The sequence below is a fragment of the Neophocaena asiaeorientalis genome, unplaced genomic scaffold, assembly GCF_003031525.2.
Source record: "Neophocaena asiaeorientalis asiaeorientalis breed wild unplaced genomic scaffold, Neophocaena_asiaeorientalis_V1.1 scaffold264, whole genome shotgun sequence".
Classification (NCBI taxonomy): Eukaryota; Metazoa; Chordata; class Mammalia; order Artiodactyla; family Phocoenidae; genus Neophocaena; species Neophocaena asiaeorientalis.
Window position 1 is genome coordinate 3617529 of NW_020185332.1, and position 20458 is coordinate 3637986.

At 41.1% G+C, this 20458-nt stretch overlaps 1 protein-coding gene across 1 annotated transcript in view; it reads right to left on the reverse strand.

The window, feature by feature from the left end:
* Positions 1-20458, reverse strand: part of RAB8B (RAB8B, member RAS oncogene family) — a 67380-nt gene that overhangs the window by 24679 nt on the left and 22243 nt on the right. The window lies entirely within an intron of this gene.

Genomic DNA, 20458 nt, shown 5'->3' on the forward strand with positions numbered 1-20458 from the left:
GCATAAGAAGGCACCGAGGGAAAAATGAAAGGAATCACAGAATTCTAGTGACCATTTAGTCCAGTCCTCCCCCTGTGCTGAAGAAAACTGAGGCTCAGGGAGACGCAGCAACTTACCCAGATTCACAAAGGCCAATTCAAAACGGGGTTAAAATCAAATTTGGGCATTTAAGGATCAGGCCTTCCTGAAGAGATGCATATAAGAATGTCCACATCTCCCTGAGGAGGCCTCCTCTTTACGGGTCATAGTAAAGCACTAGCAACAACAGGAATGCCCTGGTATACAAGGCCAAGAATACCTTGGTATATAAGGAAATACTAGGGAGCAGTGAACAAGAGTCACGTGTATCAACATAAATGAAGCTCAAAACAACGTCCAGTGAAAAGAGCAACTGCAAACATACACACAGAGTCAAACCATTTCTGTAAAATTTCAATACCAAAAACAACAGTATGGATCACTTATACATCCATCCACGTGTAATTAAAATACAAAAAAATACGCAAGAATGGTTATCAATAAAATCCGGATAGCTGTTACCTCTGGAGAGAAACGGAAGAGGAGGGATTAGGCAGGGGTTCACAGGGACTTCAACTCTACTTGTTATTTATTATTTCTAAAAGTGAGGGGTGGGGGCTTCCCTGGTGGCACAGTGGTTGAGAGTCCGCCTGCCGATGCAGGGGACACGGGATGAGGGGTGGTACATGAACGTGGGAGTGTTTTCCATTAGGTATACTTTTGTATGCCTAAATTTGTTCATGATTTTTTAAAAGCAATGGCTAATTACTGGAAAAATGACATAGGGAGGCACACATTTATTCATGGCAGGAGAAAAATCAAACCAAATTTGAGAGATAAAAGGCACTTGAGAAGATTTAGGCCAGGGAAAAACAGGCACCACCCCCTCCCCAACTTGTTCAATACAAAGAGGGCCTTGGTGCTCAGTTCAATAAACTGAGCCCTTGGTGACCAGTTACAGGGTGACAGAAAGACTGGATCAAGCTCAGAAAGTGAAGGGACAGATGAGTGGCTTGGGGCTGCAAGGAGTGCTGGCCACTCAGATTTCCAGTAGGGGTATCAAGGACATTTCCTTCCCCAACTGGAGGAAAAGGAGCTTCCATGTGGGCCAAGGACAAGGGAGGAATACACATGTGGTCACTGCTGGGAATGGTACTGTGGGAGAGGAACAGAGGAGCTCTGATTTTCCATCTCTAATGCGACAGGGAAGAGGCTTCGGCTGGGGGAGCAGGGGTCTGCCCTGCACCTCTGAGAAGGTGGAGTATACCTGAGGCTTCTGCATTGTTCAGGGCGACGCACAGGAACAAGACCTGGCAGAGGCTGGCAGTGAGGCTCTAGCGAGGGATATGAACCAAGCACGTGCCCAAAGCACTGCTTATCAATCACAGTTCTCAGAAACCAGTGGTGGACCGGGAGGGAGGGCTTGACCAGCAAAAGAAAGGGACAGAAACTTTGAACTTGGCCCAAGTCCACAGTTAACAGACCTTAAAGGGAAAAGGAGTTTGGAATAAGCAGTCTTGGGCCTCCTATCATTCCGCAAGTTAGATACGATTTAACATGGAGAGCGAACAGATGGACAAAATTCTTTTACACCAAAGTCAGATTAGTCAGCCAACAGATATAATAACAAAACCTTTACTGTTTCAAGAGAACAGGGAGGTTGCCCAGGTTTGTGAATGGGTAAAAGGATACCATTGCTTAAGTGTGGGAAAAGAGTACGAAGAAGGACTTTTCCTGGCCTTCAGAACTCTGGGGAGCCAGGGAGTTGTCTCAACCTTCAGCTTAAGCCGTGACTTGATTTATTTTTGCTCTGTGGGTGCTGGAGGTTAGAACACAACACACACAGCTCTCTCTTCTATCTTGGGTCACTTGGTCACTTTTCCTTGCCCGGCCCAGGAAAATCAGGGGTGGAGAAACAGTAGGAACCTTCCTTCAACTGAAGTTTTAGACATGTGGTTCCCACTGATGTTCTTCTAAAAGTCCAATTTGGCTGAAGTCAAGAGAGCCATGAAAAAAAAAAAATCAGATTTCTGGGATACTGAGCCTTTCAATGAATGATAGCAGTGTAAGATTCCAATACTGGGTTTACCCCAGTGTTGCACATGGAGGGAGAAAAAACACGGGTCATCTATCCCCTCTGACCCACTTTAAGAAGTATAAGTTTAACACTGCCCTTTTACAATTAAAAAGAAAAAAATGTACTTTGTTTCAAAAGTACATTTGGGAACAAAAAACATCTGTGATTCCAGGCTATTTGAATATGAGTTCTGTGGTTTCTCTATTTACATTTCAGAGATACTCCAGGAATAGAAAAAAAGTTTCTCAAATATTGAAATCCACTTTAAAGAAATGTTACATTCAATTCCTTACTCAAGACTTTTATTTTTAATAATGAAGATACAGTAATAGATGGATCCTGCCAGTTTTGAAACTTTGACAACCATATATTGCTTATGTTTTTTCTGTGGACTTTTTTTTTCTTTTTCTTTTTTTGTGGTACACGGGCCTCTCACTGTTGTGGTCTCTCCCATTGCGGAGCACAGGCTCCGGACGCGCAGGCTCAGCGGCCATGGCTCACGGGTCCAGCCGCTCAGCGGCATGTGGGATCTTCCCAGACGGGGGCACGAACCCGTGTCCCCTGCATCGGCAGGCGGACTCTCAACCACTGCGCCACCAGGGAAGCCCTCTGTGGACTTTTAAACATGGAGAATAATAAAATTTTAGAGTAGATGACTTCAGGATAATTAGCTAAAAGTTCTAATTAGAAAAAGAGATTAATGAAATAGGATAAAATATGAGTCATAGATTGAAACTTTAAACTATTTTTTTTTCCAAAATAAAGAAGGGACTTGGAAAAAATGTGTAAAAGTAGAAATAAAGTTAAGAATGTTACTTAGATTGAAAGAGAGGCATTCAAGGTATTGTTCTGTTTTAAAAACACACTCTATAAGTTCATAAAAGCACATTTCCACCAAGTGCCAACTTTGCTGCATATATTTAGAACTATTTTTTATTTTATTCACTTATATTCAAATTTACTATCTGTTTTCTTATTTGAGAATTAGAAAGTCTAAAGTTCAAAAGGAAAAACACATTAAAAGTAAATTTAGAAGACCAAATATGTTAATTTTGTTAAATCCAATATTAGAAAAGGGGGATTTTTTTTTTAAAGGCGGACTAACAAGTGGTCTGCGAATATTATTTGCCCTTAAAGGAAAGGACACCTGATATACTAAAAAGAAGACAGACTAGAAGTTTTCAGATTTCTTTGGTTCTTCTACTCTGTGAATAGGAAGTGGTAAATGAAACCCCATTTATGGTGTAAATCAGCAGTAACACTTATCACCACTTCCTGCTGAAAAAGCTGCACATCTTTACACTGTTTTGGAATTTCCTACTTGTTACTGAATTAAATTCAATTCTTGGCATTCTTCATTAGACAGCTGAACCCATAAAATCTAATCATGCCAACAAAAGATAACAAATTCATAAACTAATTCTTGAAATTAGGAAGGATTTACTAATTTTTCTTTGAGCCATAAACATATGCCTGACAGATACAAAAACAGTGCATTTAAGAACAGCTTTGGAGGGACTTCCCTGGTGGTCCAGTGGTAAAGAATCCATCCACCTTCCAATGCAGGGGACGTGGGTTCGATCCCTGGTCAGGGAACTAAGATCCCACACGCCACGGGGTAACAAAGCCCGCTCACCACAACTACTGAGCTCGCGCGCCTCAACAAGTTGCAACTACAGAGCCCATGCACTCTGGACACCGCGCGCCACAACTAGAGACCGAAAACCCGCACATCACAACTAGAGAGAAAGCCCGCGTGCCACAACTTGAGAGAAGCCTGCGTGCCTCAACGAAAGATCCCGCACGCCTCAACGAAGACCCTGCGTGCCACAACTAAGACCCGATGCAGCCAAAAAAATACATAAAATAAATATTTTTAAAATTCTTAAAAAAAAAAAAAAAAGAATAGCCTTTAGGGACTTCCTTGGTGACACAGTGGTTGAGAATCCACCTGCCAACACAAGGGACACGGGTTCAAGCCCTGGTCCGGGAAGATCTCACATGCCGCAGAGCAACTAAGCCCATGCACCACAACTACTGAGCCTGTGCTCTAGAGCCTGCGAGCCACAACTATTGAGCCTCCGTGCCACAACTACTGAAGCCCACGCGCCTAGAGCCCGTGCTCCACAACAAGAGAAGCCACTGCAATGAGAAGCCTGCACACCGCAAAGAAGAGTAGCCCCCGCTCGCCGCAACTAGAGAAAGCCCACACGCAGCAATGAAGACCCAATGCAGCCAAAAATAAATAAATAAATTTATTTAAAAAAAAAAAAAGAATAGCTTTAAGGGATCTCTATATTGGAGAGTCTCAAAGGGCTTTATAAATTAAAATATAAAGATTTAATTAACCCTTAAAATGTCTTTGGGCAACGAAAGGGCAAAATAACAAATCACTATAATACCATCACTTTCACACGAGTGTAAAGAAAAAAAACAACAACAAATCAGTATAATACCAAATGATAACTACTAAAATATAACTGAATTACAAATGAAAGGGTTTTAATGCTAGAGCTGCCAAAATGTCAAGAGAGAAAAACAGAATTGGCAAATAAGGTGTAATAACACAGCTACAACAACTCAAATAAAGTATGAAGAAACACCTAGGAAGGATTGAGAATTTTAAATCTGATTAAGGAGCCAGCAGCGATTACCCAGCATTCAACTCACAATTTGAGAATGGCCAAAGAATGCACAAGTCTCTTTTGCAAATCTTGCACTTTCAAAAGGAAATGTGTTTTAAGTGTTACTCAATCTGGAAGTAGCAATGTGCTTGAAGTTGTCAAAATGTGGATTTTAAAAGCTTTCAATGATCAGATGTTTTCCCTTCAATAAAATCTCTTTTCATAAAAAGTCTAATTTATGAACTACACTTCCTTGAAGGGTAAAAGTTCAGAATGCCTCTGAGATTTCCATCTCTTTTCCCGTTATTAATTCATGACCACTCCAAGAACCAAACTGCTCCCCAATGAAACCAGCTGCATCTCCTCTGCTCTATCCACTGTTTCTGAAAAACTGTACCTTTGTAACAGGCAAAGCCCTCCAGTACGAGTCCTAAACCTGGAATTTCTTTGTGTGTACTCTGACAACTCAGGGTCAGGTCTGTTTCATTTAAGGGTGAAGGGAATACTGTGGTTATTCAAAAGATGAAGATAAAAAAGCAAATCCCAGATTTTATATATTACTGCCATGGGAAAACCATACTGCCAAATCACTGGAATTACCACTGGAAAAAATTACAACTACATTCCAATGATGTTGCACCAAAAATGCAGCAAAACTGATCCTTTAAATCTTTCCAAGTACTATGTATCATACTTTCCATTCGTTTGGAGGTAAATGAAAGCTAAAAAGAAAAAAATAACTAAGCAACAATATTACATGGTACAACTAACTAAAAACAAATGATATATATTTTTTCCCTTTGAGAATGAGTTCATAAAAGAGGAAAACCAAAAAAGACCGTTATCAATGTAATATACCAGTTAGCAACTAGGGCTGAAATAAACTTTAGCTACAATTTTATTATTTTCCTGGAAAATATCCAAATCATTTGTTTAAGGTATCAGCTTATATTGCTGCACAATGTAAAAATTCAGTAATTTTCCTCAGCCAGTTAATACAGATCAACTTATAATGGGGGAGGAGGTAAGGGTCTGAACCAAATTACTGGAGGCTGGAAGAGAAGAATCATCTAAAGTCATACAGTACCCACTTTACCCCTCCCATCCTCATCTTTCACTGACTTTTCTCTAGATAAAGGAAGATGATCAGAGATTATAAAATAAACAAACTACAAACTCACACTGCTCTGAATCTAGTTAGCAAAAAAGGCTTTTCTTGATCAAAACCAACATCAATGCCACAAAAAGTACAGTAAAATTAAGAAGCACTTACAGCTCATTGGAGCCAGGGTAGCAGATGGATAATTATAATAAACTATTGCTAATGAGAAGGATTTAAAAAGACAGATGGGGTATATGCAAGCAAAAGGATGAGACAAAAATCAACAAAAACGGCACAAACAGAATACAGTTTTCCCAATCAAAAATGAAAAACTTTTTCAGGTGATTATATCATTCTGATTTGTAAACACACTTCCCTACGAGACAAAAGTTTAAAGTTGACAACATCCTATAACCTTCATGCATGTAATAAGCACTTCTACCAGCCTATTATGCATATCTCATATACAGCCATCCACCTCTAAATACTTGAGACATTTTTGTAACTTTATAGGGTGATAAAGGATTATGCCGCCTACTACTTCCTTGGCTTGACTTTTATTTACTTTTAAATTTTTATTTTTTGCGGTATGCAGGCCTCTCACTGTTGTGGCCTCTCCCGTTGCGGAGCACAGGCTCCGGACGCACAGGCTCAGCGGCCACGGCTCACAGGCCCAGCCGCTCCACGGCATGTGGGATCTTCCTGGACCGGGGCACGAACCCATGTCCCCTGCATCGGCAGGCGGACTCTCAACCACTGCGCCACCAGGGAAGCCCTTGGCTTGACTTTTAAAACAGAATACAATGTTACAACTGGGCTGGTAAATCCATGAACTTCTCTAACCTATAGTCTGGACCAGTGAAGCAGCTAGAACATGTCATATTTTTTTTCTCCCCTGTCCCCCGGGGCTAATTGCCACTTTAAACTTCAAATATGCAAAGAATGAGTAATAACTATATTCAAAGCACAACATGAGTGGGCTGTCAAGATATGCTACAGGGGATTCACATTCAGTCATTATTCTCCCGACTTCCAAAGCCCTGTGTTTTGGTGAGGCGGGGTGCTTGGTCGGGGGCGGGGGGAGTGGTAGAGGGGCCTGGGGAGAAGGAAACCTAGACAATATTGACAAGAGACCATTTTGTAAAAGCCATCCTGATACTTTAATGGCTGGGAGATTCATCCAGTGCCACATAAAATAACTTTTCTAAAATTGACAAAAAATCTATTTCAAATTGTATTTTTATCGGCGTGTTTTTATAAAACCAACTTCAAAGTGGAATATCCCATTCAAGGTACCTCACCCCCATCCCCAATAACTAAGGCCTTGCGCGTTCTAGCAAGAAACTACCTGCCCAGTTTCCTCTGACTGGTTCTTAATCTTGGATAGGAGAATTATTTACCTTATGCTTCTTTTTACCCATTTCTTTCAAGATAGACAGCTCTTTCCAAATCCTGGAGAAACACGTTAAGGATCAAAGGATGTCCGTTAGCACCTGTCTTTCTCAGGCAAGTGTTTCAAAGTTACAAATACAAGTATGTTCTTTAAACAGGTCATAAACAGGCAGTTGCCCCAACCAACAGGCCATGTAAGATACAAACGACTCATTCGGAAGTCTCCTTGGGTCCTGGAGGGCAATGCCCCTGATTTCCCACAACAGAATACCAGGAGTCAGTGACCAGGATGAGTGAGCGACCAAGAGCTACATCTTCTCTTAGACAGGTACAAACACAGATACACTTCCTTGAAAACAGCATCTGCCTGCTGCCCATCGCCCCATCGACAGTTCCTCCCCTATTTCCTGCTAGAGTAGCCATTGAAGTCTTTGCATCTTTTTCACCAAGCGGGAGTATTTTAAGTCTTTTAAAAGTAATCCTTGGGCTTCCCTGGTAGCACAGTGGTTGAGAGTCCACCTGCCGATGCAGGGGACACGGGTTCGTGCCCCGGTCCGGGAAGATCCCACGTACCGTGGAGCGGCTGGGCCCGTGAGCCATGGCCGCTGAGCCTGCGCGTCCGGAGCCTGTGCTCCGCAACGGGAGAGGCCACAACAGTGAGAGGCCCGCGTACCGCAAAAAAAAAAAAAAAAAGTAATCCTTGATCATTATCAAGATTACACAGAAACCTGGAAAGTATTTATGTTATAATTTGATAAAAGTAGCAAAATATAAAAGGCACTATGTCTATAACTATGAAGAAAATATATACGGAAAGCAACATAGAAAGCAATAAAGCAGTTATGTTAGGGTATGTTACCGTGAGATGATTTTCACATTTATGAACTTAAAACGTTCACATACTCCTGTATTACCTTTGTATTAAGCAATTTTAAAGAAAATATTACTTATGCTATAGATGAAATAGTACTCACTACAACTATACTTCAAATTCTGGATTAAAGAAGCTTTGAGAGACTGCTCTTACAAAATCTTACCAATGAATATAACGCTGTTTCTATGGGGGGAAAAAAAGCATAAAAAGGCACACCAAATAAGTAATTCATATGCTCCTGAAAGAGTCTTTAACTGAAGACTGCAACCATTATCTACCAAACAGCCTGGACAAATGTGTCCCTTGTCCCCTAATTCCTTCAGTTCCAGTTTATTTGCTGTCACCTGCAATAGAATGTGTGGGAAGACAAAGAAAGGGATAAAGAAATGTGAGCTTGCTTTCACATGACGCTTCTTAGTGGCATCACGTGAACAGCAGAACAAACCCAGGAGGAAAGGCATCATTGGCAGATTTCATTTTCCCATGCTATCCCTGTCCCTAATTAACAAGATAATTCTGAGTTTGCCATACTATAATTTATTAATCTTATTCAATTAATCTAAGCAGCTGTAAAACAGGAGAAGGCAACAGTGCAAGCTGTTTTTTAAAAACTAAATTTATTTATTTATTTATTTTTGGCTGTGTTGGCTCTTCATTGCTGCACACGAGCTTTTTGAAAAACTAGTTGCGGTGACTGGGGGCTACTCTTTGTTGTGGTGTGCGGGCTTCTCATTGCGTGGCTTCTTCTGTTGCAGAGCATGGGCTCTAGGCACGCGGCTTCAGTAGTTGTGGCTCGTGGGCTCTAGAACACAGGCTCAGTAGTTGTGGTGCATGGCTTAGTTGCTCCGTGGCATGTGAGATCTTCCCGGACCAGGGCTCAAACCCGTGTCCCCTGCACTGGCAGGCAGATTCTTACTGCACCACCAGGGAAGTTCAACAGTGCACGCTTTAATAAAGGGAGCTCACTGGACTTTAAAAGCTGCTCAGCTGAGGCTCACGATGAATTCCCTCCCACACACAAAGGGCACGAGTGGCCTTGGTGAATAATTTGCTTTGTATATTTTTAACTCATCTTTCTACTTAAGGCTCCATATTACAATGTGGAAACAGCAGGTATATACAGATTATTTTAAAAGTAAACTCAGGGGTACAGAGGGTAGATAATTCCAGGTTCTTGGGTGTGTAGGGGTAGATCAAGCCAGAGTGTTGCTACATATAAACGGTTGAGAAAAAAACTAAACAAAACAAACTTGATCGTCAAGCTGAAAATTTTACTTCTGCAATTGAAAAGGTGGTATTTTACAATGTTAAATTCATCTACCCAGTTTCTGACTGATCCAAAAGTACACTGGCAACACCCTAACTGTAACCCTCAGTTACTAAAATGGAAAACAAAAACAGAACTCTCCACGCATGTGATCATTTTATAGACACACTGTCATTTCAGTGATGTTCTCGGGCAAGCCTGGGGCAGGATTTCCACATCTGGTGGTCACAATGGCAATGCTCCCAGTTTGGACAGTGTAGTCATTAGGTCAGGAAATGCATAAGACAGTGATGCAAAGAAGTTAAGAAACATGATACACAATGACTGTGTATTTTTAACCCCAAATGGTCTGTCCGCAGAATTGAGGAGGGTGAAGAATACTGTCACTGGCCATTCTGGGAACAGAAGAGATCACACCCATTGGACTGCAGTTCTTTGAATGAATTTCTGGAAGTGACAGAAGAAACCAGAAAAAAATCGTTCATTCAGAAAAACTGATATTTCATCTACTTCAGATACGTCTTTGCGGACCTGAAGGCTGCAGTCCATGTGTGGAAATTATGATACTGAGGCACAGAAGTGGCAGACATGGCCCCCTTTTTGACTGTGAAACCAGTTTCTCAGCCTGCCTGTAAGTATAATCCATGACGCAAATTATAAAACAGAAAACTGACTGAGACCGCTTCATTTTGGCTACATAAAAACATGGCTAAAGAGTGCTCAACCACATATGACAGATACAATGAAGTTTAGCTTAGTCAGATGTTAAGTCACACTTAATGAAAATCAAGTTGACTAATGAAAGGGCAAATTTCAATATTTAATTTGACAAGAAGTCCTGAGCCTGACATGACGCTGCGTGCTGAGGAATACAAAGATGAACATTGATGGGTCTCAGGGAGCTCCCAGGCCAGTAGGCACTAAAATCTCCTAACGTGAAAATCCCACGTCATACTTACATCTTTCGTTAAAGATAATATTATAAGGTTTGCTCTTCGGGAGCAGGAACTAACAACAGATGATAAACCAACAGAAAACATGATTTCCTAAGATATGAAACTGCCTGTTTAATTCTGTCTTTTCTACAAGCAAGCATACAATTATCTCCCAAAGGCTGAGAGTAAACAAGTGGCATTTGTCTATCACAAATGGCAAAAATGGTAACAGCAATTTTTCACTGTTGTTTAGAAGCCAATTTGGCTTAGGATTTAAAACAGTCTAAAAAAAAAAAGGACTCATTCTACCATCACCTTCACATTCCCTCCCAGCACTCCAATATATAAACAATAGTCTTGGTCAAGTTTAACATTTTCTCTGAACTCTAAGAGCTTTGATGACCAGCTAAAAGTCAAAATGAGCAAACATCACATTCACGAAGAATGGTAATATTAAAAACTGTCAGTTTTTGGGCTTCCCTGGTGGCGCAGTGGTTGAGAGTCCGCCTGCCGATGCAGGGGACATGGGTTCGTGCCCTGGTCCGGGAAGATCCCACATGCCACGGAGCGGCTGGGCCCGTAAGCCATGGCCGCTGAGCCTGCGCGTCCAGAGCCTGTGCTCCGCAACGGGAGAGGCCATAACAGTGAGAGGCTCGCGTACCGCAAAAAAAAAAACAAAAAACAAAAAACAAACTGTCAGTTTTTGCTAGACAGCAGAAACTAACAAAACATTGTAAATCAACTATACTCTAATTTTAAAAATTAAAAAAAATAAAAACTGTCAGTTTTTAAGTTATATTAGCAAAGGCTAGGGGGCTCAGCTACCCTCTGTAGCTCAGTTGTAGTCTTGAGCCACTGACTCAAAAGTCTTTTGTCTGATAAGTATGATGAAATGATATTAAAGAGCTACCATTTACTGTGTACCTACTATGTGCCAGGTATAAACATAAGAAATAGCCACGATTATCCCCGATTTCACCACCAAAGAATCTGAGGCTCAAAGAAGTAACTTGTCCAAGATGACAAGCTAGTAAGAGCACAGCTGGGATATTTATCTGTGCCTGCCTAGCTCCCTTCACTGGGCTATACGCTATGAGAATTCTGGGACTCAAGTGGCACTAATAGGGGAATCACCCTTCAGAGTCAGCCTTGAAGGTACCAACTCAGATTACAAAGGATTTGGGAGGAACCAGTTTCCAACAGAGCACTGAAAGTTGAACCTAGCTCTAGGTCATCTCTAGATCACAAAAGGAGAATGGGTCCACTCTGGGTGGACCTGAATACTAGGTATTAGTTCTTTGAGCTCTCTCAGTATGTTTAGTATAGCCATTCCATAAAGAATTCTTTATTCTATCGATAGATTAATACAAAACAGATCTGGGGGCTTCCCTGGTGGCACAGTGGTTGAGAGTCCGCCTGCCGATGCAGGGGACACGGGTTCGTGCCCCGGTCCGGGAAGGTCCCACATGCCGCGGAGCGGCTGGGCCCATGAGCCATGGTCGCTGAGCCTGCGCGTCCGGAGCCTGTACTCCGCGACAGGAGAGGCCCCAATAGTGAGAGGCCCGCGTACCGCAAAAAAAAAAAAAACAGATCTGATCATCCTGGCATCTTTCAAACTGGAAAAGACTCCATCACAGCAAGTCTGTTTTGAATCAAAGCAAACCTCTCCCCTCCAGCAAGGCCCCAAATAGTGGATGTTCAGGAGAAGGGGCGAGAGGCAACTTTTGCTCCTGAGATGGAAATCCATCTCAAGTCGCCTGCAAGACAGGGATTGTGACACTCATGCTGCCCCAGGAAACATGCTTCTGGTTCCACAGGAAAGCTAGGAAGAACGAAAAAATTTGGAATACCTAGGGTATCATCAGTGGTCAAATGTATTTCCTGGCCATTTAGAGAATACCCTTTAAATGCACATACATTTCTTCCAATATGACACGAATGCTTTATATAACTTTATAATTGTAGGTGCATCTTGCAATTCTGAATTCATAATGAGAAAGAAACTGTGCTGGAAATAACTACAAATGATCACAAAAAATTAAAATATGACCAGCTGATAGACTGTTCTGTGACATCAGTTAGGCTCCAAACCCAGTGCTCTTTTCACATTACACTGCTTTATTAGGAGGTGTTTTATGGGATAATAAAATGGGTTGTTTGATACCTATTTCTGAGGCTGCACTATAGAAAGAAAAACATAAAGGACAAAAGAAATACTCCTTTTTTGGAAAAATGTATCAGTCAGGATTTAATCAGAAAAAAGAAACCACTTCAAGTATCTACACAGGAGGAATTTAATATAGGGAATTGGTTACACAAGCCATGAAGTTGCGTAGCACCAAAGAAGGGATGGTAAAAGGTTTAGCAACAGCAGGGAGCCACTACCACCCCCAAGCCAGACAGACAAAAGAAGGAGATAGTGTTACTGGAGCTGAAGGCCTATAATAACAAGAGGGTGGAACCATGGTGGCCCTGTCCAGTGGGAGCTGGAGCCCCAGCTGGAGAAACAGTCTCTGCTGAAGAAGCCACCTGAGGCAGAAAGGGAGGAGAAATACCCTGATTGCTCCTATTCTCTTCCCCTCCAACCTCCCTCCCGTGTCTCTAGTTGGCTGAACTCAGTCTAAAGCCAGCTGACTCATGAGCCTGGGCAGCGGAAAAGGGAGGAAATGGATTTGATGGAAAACTGACCAAGGATATGATCAGCCTTTAGCTACAAGAATTAAATGTGTGTTACTGTTCTAAGCCACTGAGATTTGGGGGCTGTGTAACAGCAAGTTGATTGATGTATACCTCCACAAACAACACCAAGTAGGTAAATAAATAAGCAGACAGAAACGTCAGATAAATGGAGACTCAAACGTGAAATCATATGAATAATTGTTTTCAATAATTGCTTTAAGGAAAACATCTCCACCATTAATATGTGAGCCTGAGGCAGAGGGCAAGCACCTGTATAGATCCCCAGCCACGCCCTGGTCCTGAAAGAAAAGCACATTCGGGATCTCCAGCTGGAAGTAGAAAGCAGCCCTGGCTATTACTATCTTGCAGCTTCACAATCAACTGGGCAGCTCGGGACAGGAAGACCTGGTGAACTTAGAGTGTCATATGCTGGCAAGTCAGGAGCCAGGCTTCCAAAAGGGAAGTTTGTCACTGAGTCAGCAATGCTGCTAAGCCCTAAGCCAGAGCAGTACCAATATAGCTCAAGGGTAGCCACCGACATGGTGGCTCCAAGTTTTTTCCTTATACTGCTTCCATCATGGTGCCAGCCTCCATCACAGTATTCACAGGACATCCTGGTAGTTATTTATAATCCCTTCTCCCAAAGTACACTGTACACACCCACAGTATGTGGAGTGCCTTTTGAGCTTATGAATCTCTACAATTACCCACATTAAAGTACACAGCCTCACCCAAAATATCCAACCCTAGTTTTCACAGTGCCTCCATACACATCCTCAGAAATGTCTCCCTCATGTTCCACTCTGATATTCCCTGCCTCGAAGCATTTTCCAGGATTCCCCCACTGTCTGGAATATTCTCCATCCTTCCCACTGGAATCCTGACAGTCACTTAAGACTCAGTAACTCCACTTCCTCTGTCCTCCAGATAGCCCAGCCAGCCCTGCTTACTCTCTGCCTTAAATTCCTACTGAATTTAGAATATCACTAGCAGTGGCATTTAATTATTTTTGTTTCATATGACGTTTTGCCTTCCCGACTTCCCGATTAGATTTAGGCACAGCATCTAGCACAGTCGCAGCTGATTAAGTAGGTGCTCAATACACGTTTAAAGAGACGAAAGAAAGTTAAGCTTCACCTTTTACAAGCTATTCTCTTTGTAAACTTCCCTCCCATGCCAAGCACATCACAGGCACTCAATAAATATTTCTTGACATTGATTAATCACTTCTGAAAACAATTAGGGTCACATATCTCCAAACTGATCCTACTGGAATGCATCTTAATGGGTAACAATTAAGTTACATATTTGGAAAACTTTAGGTGATAAAGAAAGAGAGAGAGAGAGAGAGAAGGAGGGAGGGAGGGAGAGGGGGAGAGAGAGAGAGGGAAAGAAAGAAAGAGAGAGAGGGGTAGGGAGGGAGGGAAGAAGAAAGGAGAGAGACACAAACACAATTATTGAGAAAAGAACAAATCAAAAACACAGTACTAAGCACACATAAAACAGATGTCTTTTCTTTTTAGAATGAAGAAGAGACAGCAATGCAGTCTCTTCTAGAGAAGTAGAACTGAATTAAAGGTTCTGTTACCATGCACAATGGTTAAGAGGCCACCTGCCAATGCAGGGGACAGGGGTTCGAGCCCTGGTCCAGAAAGATCTCACATGCCGCAGAGCAACTAAGCCCGTGCGCCACAACTACTGAGCCTGCGCTCTAGAGCCCGTGAGCCACAACTACTGAGCCCATGTGCCACAACTACTGAAGCCCACGTGCCTAGAGCCCATGCTCCACAACAAGAGAAGCCACTGCAATGAGAAGCCCGCAGACCGCAACGAAGAGCTGCCCCCGTTCGCTGCAACTAGAGAAAGCCCATACGCAGCAACGAAGACCCAATGTAGCCAAAAATAAATAAATGAATAAATAAATTTATTATAAAAAAAAGGTTCTCTTACCATGGTCTCAATTCTAACCCTTAAAATCACATGTCACTTTAGATAGGCTTAGGAATCTAGGTGATTTTTAAAAATACATACACAGTGAAATAAATACCAATTCTGTAGTTATATTAGAAGGACCAATATACCACCCAGTGGGGGTGTGGGGGGAAGGGGGAAGAACTGGATATTTCATGTTGGTTAGAGAGTTTTACTTTCTTCAGAAACCATAATTTTCTTAAAACTTTGGCAACAACCACAAAACCATATGTTACAGATGTCTCTGCTGTGTGGGAACTTCTGCCGCTGCTCCAACAATTAGAATGGCTTCCACTAAGTCCACTTAGAGAGAGAAAAAGCAGAAAGCCAAGAAAAGGAGAGAGACAATAGGTTGATTACCCAAAAGACCCTAACAGAGACACAGCAGGTCAAACCATCAGTGGAAGCCCTCCATCAATAAAACCTTGACAGTTAAAAGGCCCAATTTTCTTTCACGGAAAAAAAAAAGGATTTATCCAATTAAATACAGCCTCCATAGAGTTGGCTTAAATTTTTTTTTAAAAGTCTTCAGTGGCAAAAGCAGCCACACCAGTGGCTTTCTAGTTTTTCTGACCCACAGTTTAGAAATACTTTTTATATCACAGTACATTACACATCTATACATACTTACATAACTGAAACAAAAGTTTCATAAAATTGGGACTTCCCCGCGTACCGCCAAAAAAAAAAAAAAAAATTGGGACTTCCCTGGTGGCGCAGTGGTTAAGACTCTGCGCTCCCAATGCAGGGAGCCTGGGTTCGATCCCAGGTCAGGGAACTAGATCCCACATGCACGCTGCAACTAAGAGTTTGCATGCTGCAACTAAGGAGCCCACCTGCCGCAACTAAGACCCAGCTCAACCAAATAAAAATAAATAAATACTTTTTAAAAATACTTAAAAGAAAAGGTTTCATAAAATCACATTTAACCCTTACCCCTGCTTACTCTTATATATGCAGTGGACTCTGTACTTTCTTTTCCTTCCTTCCTTCCTTTCTTTCTTTCTTTCCTTTCTTTTAAATTTTATTGAAGTATAGTTGATTTACCATATTGTGTTAATTTCTTCAGAACAGTAAAGTTACTAAGTTTTGTATATATGTATGTGTGTGTGTGTGTGTGTGTGTATATATATATATTCTTTTTCATATTATTTTCCATTATTGTTTGTCACATGATACTGAATAGAGTTCCCTGTGCTATACAGTTGGACCTTGTTGTTTATCCATCCTATATATTATAGTTTGCCTCTGCTAGTCCCAAACTCCCATTCCTTCCCTCCTCTACCACACAACCCCTGCTGGCAACCACAAGTCTGTTCTCTGTATCTGTGAGTCTGTTTCTGTTCCATAGATATGTTGATGTGTATCATATTTAGATTCCACATATAAGTGATATCATATGGTATTTGTCTTTCTCTTTCTGACTTACTTCACTTACTGTAGTTCTCTAATAATAAGTGATGTTGAGCATCTTTTCATGTGCCTATTGGCCATCTGTATGTCTTCTTTGGAGAAATGTCTACTTAGGTCTTCTGCCCATTTTTCGATTGGGTTGTTCGGTTTTTTGTTGTTGAGTTGTATGAGCTGTTTGTATATTTTGGAAACTTTCTTTTCTATTCTTTCGTACTTTCTTTTCTATGTACTTTCTTTTCTATTCTTATGTTATGATCTATTCTCTTCCCTTCCATCAAAAAAAAAAATAAGTCTGGACGCACTAAACTGACTCCATGACCCAATAATGGGTTGCAATCCACACTGAAAAACGCTGGCCTAAAAAAGATTCTGGAAGTCAACCAAAGGTTACATGCCATTTCTTTCCTTTTAAAAAATCCTTTGCTGATAAGGAAAAGCCACTCCAGCTTCACTTTTTAATGAGAGAGAGAGGAGGAAAATATATGACAACTTTAGAACTGTGCTAAGTACTTAATATACCTTATCACTAGTCTCAAAACAAGCCTGCATGCGGGCTGTTATTCCCATTTTACACAAGAGGAAACTGAGGTCCAGATGGAGGAAGGCAGGAGTCTAAATCAGAGAGTAGAAGAGGGATGCATATGAGAGGGGAAGGGCCCTGGAACTGAATTATGCAGACATCAGTCTTCAACTTCCAGACTCCCTGAGCCCCAGTTGGTGGTTTGGGACCAACATGGTATTTGGTCACAAACAGGAACAGTAGGTATGTGGCCCATCTGGAACAGGGAAGCAGCTCAGAATCCTATAGAGACTGCAGACACCTGACTCTACACTAATGAGGTGGAAGGTATGAGGACATAAGAGCTCTTCAATTTTAAAGACCTTAGTAAACAAGAAAAATAAATACTATATATATTCCACAGAAAATATGTTTTTCTTTAGAAATAAAAAAAATGCAGTTTTTAAGTTAGGAGGGAAAAAAAGGAAATGTAAACTCTCAAAAGCAGAAACTCAAATCTCGATGGTTATGTAAGAAAAGAGAAATGACATGCTGCTGAAATTGGAGGCGGGAAATGCCCGCCCTGGTCACATCCATTGTCAAATGCACAAGTTTTGGAAAGTGCTAGCAGCTGAGCACACCCATTTCCAAGGAATTCAACATCATCGCAGAATTATTTTCCAAACTGGAATTAAGCTCTCAGATGACTACATTAAACAGACCCTTTACCTCCACACTGTAATGCTTTGAAAGGAATGACCACTTTGAATTTTTAAGCACTGGAAATTTCTACATTATAGAAAACTGGTGAAGAGAAGGAAGCCACGTTTGTTTTGTTCTTGAGAGTAGATATGAGAGATAGGGATAAATGGAAAATGTAGAATGTTATTCGGAAGACAATTTACTCATTTTAAGTTTCAGTACTCATAAACAAAAGCGGTTGGAAAGAGACCTCGTCTAAGAATTCCCCTTAATCAGAGGAAGATTGTTTTGTTTCCTTGGTTTTTTTCTAAGTGTCCTTATTACAACATAAGCTGTTATCATCATTTTTTAAATGAAAGTTGCTTCATCTGTAGTCATAAATTCACAGCCTACTGAAGTTAAAAGAGACACACATTAATTTTAAGCATAAGTACGAGTTACTAAGTGAACAAGACATTCTTCAGGCAGTACAGTGGCTTTTCTGGGCATCTGGCACTATTTGGAGGAAAAAGATTTACCAAACACTGATCCACTGACCTAAGTCATATTATGATTGCTTCCCTAACCTAACCTGTGCCTCCCTTCCCAAGCCCACCTCCCTACGTATCCACCTGTCTGGGGCAGCGAAATAGTGTCTAGCAAACATTTATCCTTCAGATTTTATTTGAAGAAAGACGTCAGAGAGCAATTATCTAGTATAACTCAATTACAATTTCAGGTACTAGTTAGGAAACAGAGAAATGAGAATTAATTTAATCTGTGTACAGGCTGGAATTGTCCCTAGTTTTGAAAAGAGATTAGTTAGAACCTACGAGAGTTTCCTTTTGATTCCAAAGGGGAGGAAGGGAAGAAGGCAGGAAGGGAGGGAGGAAAGGAGGGAAGGAAAGAGGGGAGAGGGAAGACTCTGACACTAAAACATGCTTTAGGTTTCTGACAAAGTCTTACAAAAACTTAACACAGCAAAAAAACACAAAAAACACTTAACGCAAACCTCATAGTTAACTACTGACAGGGGCATGTGCTTTCAATCATATTCTGAAAATGTGTAAGAAAGCGAGGCAAAATTTTATCATGGTTCTCATTTACATTTATCATTCCCTCACTACGGGAATATATAATCATACACAGACATCTGTGGATGATTATATATGAAGATGGGCCTTTCAAGTTCAAGTGTGAGAAAAATTAATGCACAGTGCATTCCTATACACTAATGATGAAAAATCTGAAAGTGAAATTAAGAAAACACTCCCATTTACTATTGCAACGAAAAGAATAAAATATCTAGGAAGGTTCGTGCTCTGGTCTGGGAGGATCCCACATGACGCAGAGCAGCTGGGCCCGTGGGCCATGGCCACTGTGCCTGCGAATCCGGAGCCTGTGCTCTGCGACGGGAGAGGCCACAGCAGTGAGAGGCCCGTGTACCGCAAAAAAAAAAAAAAATGAGTTGGAGGAATCAGGCTCCCCGACTTCAAAGTACACCACAAAGCTACAGTAATCAAGACAGTATGGTACTGGCATAAAAACAGAAATATAGATCAATGGTACAGGACAGAATGCCCAGAGATAAACCCATACACATATGGGCACCTAATTTATGACAAAGGAGGCAAGAACATACAATGGAGAAAAGACAGCCTCTTTGATAAGTGGTGCTGGGAAAACTGGACAGCTACATGTAAAAGAATGAAATTAGAACACTCCCTAACACTATACACAAAAATAAACTCAAAATGGATTAAAGACCTAACTGTAAGGCCAGACACTAACAATCTCTTAGAGGAAAACATAGGCAGAACACTCTATGACATAAATCACAGCAAGATCCTGTTTAAGCCACCTCATAGGGCAATGGAAATAGAAAGAAAAATAAACAAATGGGACCTAATGAAACTTCAAAGCTTTTGCACAGCAAAGGAAACCATAAACAAGACGAAAAGACAACCCTCAGAATGGGAGAAAATATTTGCAAATGAAGCAACTGACAAAGGATTAATCTCCAAAATTTGCAAGCAGCTCATGCAGCTCAATAACAAAAAAACAAACAACCCAATCCAAAAATGGGCAGAAGACCTAAACAGACATTTCTCCAAAGAAGATATACAGATTGCCAACAAACACATGAAAGAATGCTCAACATCATTAATCATTAGAGAAATGCAAATCAAAACTACAATGAGATATCATCTCACACCACACCGGTCAGAGTGGCCATCATCAAAAAATCTACAAACAATAATTGCTGGAGAGGGTGTGGAGAAAAGGGAACCCTCTTACACTGTTGGTGGGAACGTAAATTGATACAGCCACTATGGAGAACAGTATGGAGGTTCCTTAAAAAACTACAAATAGAACTACCATACGACCCAGCAATCCCACTACTGGGCATATACCCTAAGAAAACCATAATTCAAAAAGAGTCATGTACCAAAATGTTCATTGCAGCTCTATTTACAATAGCCAGGACATGGAAGCAACCTAAGTGTCCATCCACAGATGAATGGATAAAGAAGATGTGGCACATATATACAATGGAATATTACTCAGCCATAAAAAGAAATGAAATTGAGTTATTTATAGTGAGGTGGATGGACCTAGAGTCTGTCATACAGAGTGAGATAAGTCAGAAAGAGAAAAACAAATACTGTAGGCTAACACATATATATGGAATCTTAACAAAAAAAAATGGTCATGAAGAACCTAGGGGAAGGACATGAATAAAGACACAGACCTACTAAAGAATGGACTTGAGGATACAGGGAGGGGAAACGGTAAACTGGGACAACGTGAGAGAGTGGCATGGACATATATACACTACCAAACATAAAATACATAGGTAGTGGGAAGCAGCCGCATAGCACAGGGAGATCAGCTCAGTGCTTTGTGACCACCTAGAGGGGTGGGA